Source organism: Salvia miltiorrhiza, chromosome 1 (assembly GCF_028751815.1).
Source record: "Salvia miltiorrhiza cultivar Shanhuang (shh) chromosome 1, IMPLAD_Smil_shh, whole genome shotgun sequence".
Taxonomy (NCBI): domain Eukaryota; kingdom Viridiplantae; phylum Streptophyta; class Magnoliopsida; order Lamiales; family Lamiaceae; genus Salvia; species Salvia miltiorrhiza.
Genome location: NC_080387.1, coordinates 5,966,036 through 5,968,637, shown reverse-complemented (window position 1 = coordinate 5,968,637; position 2,602 = coordinate 5,966,036). Strand labels below are relative to the sequence as shown.

The following is a 2,602-nucleotide window of genomic DNA, read 5'->3' as shown; positions in this document are numbered from 1 at the left end:
TTCTCATATTCTCTCATGATGAAATTTAAAGAAATTGCAGCCATTGGTGACTTGACCTTCATATTACAGGCTGAATAGAATTGTAAATGCTTACTATTATGGAGTGAATAGTCCTTGGCACAACTTTCCCCCTTCTACCTACTCATTTTTGCATATCTTGCTATTATTTTTAGGTTAATTACATGTACGTAAATACACGAACTATACTCATTTTCTAATTTGTAATTAACTATACTCATTTTCGGGAATGTAGATGGAAGAAACTTCTCAACGAAGACGAGGAGATTTCGATTTCAGCGCAGAATCGATCTGAAACGAAGCACTTCAGCCACTGGAATCGTGGAAAGGATAGACTAGGATCCTAATCGAACTTCTCGGATTGCTCTCAAACATGTTTGGTTCCGATCCAGGATCGCAGGTCAGTGACAAAAATCTTACTCTTGATTTATGAGAATCATTCATCAATTTAATTATCATTTGGGTTCTTGCTTTCTTTTTTATTTTACCGATGTAAGTTTCGCTTTTTATGATGTTAAATTTGGAGATGGAATATTGCATTTTTTAATTGGGCGGAGGGATAATATTCTTATATTATGAAGTTTCGCTTTTTATGATGTTTAATCCTCAAAAACATTATATATTGTCCATATAGGCAAGCTGGAAAGCAAATACGAGGTGTCATAAGCTCTGCTTATAAGATATAAAGGCAAGCAAAGCAAGAGATATATAACCAGCCTCCATCCTATCTGGATTTGTGTTTACACAGGAAAATACTTCATGCACACATTATTCTCCGTATCATTCTGTGTATTGGCAATTGTTCCCATTTTGTGATTGAGACATCTGATACTTCAATCTGGTTCTCTTAGTAAATTCTCAAGTAGAGAAGCATCTCAATTACAAACAGAAGTCAGCCCGTTTCCTTGATTTTACTGTTTACACATTATTCCAACATGAATATTTCTCTAATGTGGGACTCATCTGTGCCCAGGTTACGAACCTTGCTAAAGAGGCAAAGAAAGAAAGGAATGCTCTGTCCAAGGAGGTTGCAAAGATCAGCAACCATGGAATCTCAGTCTGAATCTCACCACTTTTGCAGCTGCTGCGCAAGCAGTTGCTGAAGCAGAAGCTGCAATGGCTGAAGCTGAAGAGGCAGCTCGTGAGGCTGAGGCTGCAGAAGCTGATGCGGAAGCCGCCCAGGCTTTTGCAGAGGCAGCATTGAAGACACTGAAAGGAAGAAACACCCCCAACATGGTGAGATGTTAATGGCATTCATGTTTACTTGCATATTTGTTTGCTACAAGTATGTAGAAATCCTGGTAAATCAGAAATTCATGCAAAAAGTTTCTTTGAAAATCTTGAAATGAAAACAAACAATCTTCAGTTTGCATAAGGATGTGGATTTCCTAATTAACCTATAGAGGGAACTGTGTATACATAGTATACCCATTGAGTCATTGACTGGTTGATTTAACCAACTTCTGTCTGCAGTCACTGACACTTACCCCACCCTCAGATGACGAAGAAGAGTTATCTTTTTGTGCAACTTGTGTTGTATGTATATACTGATCAAAAAAAAAAAAAAAAAACTTGTGTTGTATGTATATACTATTTCACTATGACCGTTAGTTTGGTAATTGGAGCAACTAGATTGTTAATTTTGTATGTGTTCACTTATTTACCATTCATGTAGTTTGATGGATTAAATTTTCTGCTCACATGATTTATTTTGGTCTCGACAGAATGTACAGATGATTCATGCTTGATGGGGTTCAGTCTCTCTGATCACTAGCCGCTTACAGATTTTCTCGAATGCAACCTGGTTGATTGTCTTCCATAGTTCCATGGACTTGATCTATCTTGTAAATATAGCAACAAGATATTTAACCTATAATATGAGGGAGCAGGGAGGTGTTCCTCCAGACGAGTCTGGCACTCGTCGTTGTCAGTTTTTGGGAGTTAGCTGTATGTTGATTCATTCCATTGTAGAAATTGATGCTCGTTTGCTGAACTCTTTTCTGTATTAGTGGAAGATGGTGGAGAGATGTTTGTTGGGAAAGAAAGAAGAAAGCAATAGAAAAAGAAAAAGAAAGACCTTGTGGAGATACCATAGATCTAGATGTTTGGATCCACTGCTTTTTGTTTCTTTTAATAGGCGTAAAATGGATGGTAGATATGGGGGCAATTCTCTTTTAAAATTGTTGTAGCTGCAGTATACCCTTTTTTTGTTGTATGATAATAATATTGATGATAAGAATGATAATCATGAATCCATGATGGAGTGAATATAACCACCAGACTGCATATAATTTGACTATGATGTACTATTTTTTTTTTAGAGGGATGTACTGATTGTTGGTTACTTGTGCATTATACAGTTATTACAGTTTGGTTGCTTTTAAGATTTTTTATAATTTGGTGGCTAGAAAATTTAGTGCTTAGATTAGAATGTTTTATATGGCACGATTAATGAATGTATCATTCGTATGTTTTGACGCGTTATCAAAAGAGCTGCATTCATGTATGTTGTCATCCTAATCCTAATTATTTAATAATTATAGTTTTAATTAAATTTTCAATATGAATTAATAGATTTTAATTG

At 35.7% G+C, this 2,602-nt stretch overlaps 1 long non-coding RNA gene across 2 annotated transcripts; it reads left to right on the top strand.

Annotated features, from left to right (window-relative positions):
• Nucleotides 1-254: 254 nt before the first annotated feature.
• On the top strand, nucleotides 255-2,402 carry LOC131016169 (uncharacterized). 2 transcript variants are annotated; one of them, XR_009098877.1, is made up of 4 exons: nucleotides 255-418; nucleotides 653-909; nucleotides 992-1,254; nucleotides 1,743-2,402. It is a non-coding gene; the product is annotated as an uncharacterized LOC131016169 (long non-coding RNA). The 2 variants fall into 2 exon arrangements; XR_009098875.1 differs by lacking the exon at nucleotides 653-909.
• The last annotated feature ends 200 nt before the right edge of the window (nucleotides 2,403-2,602 follow it).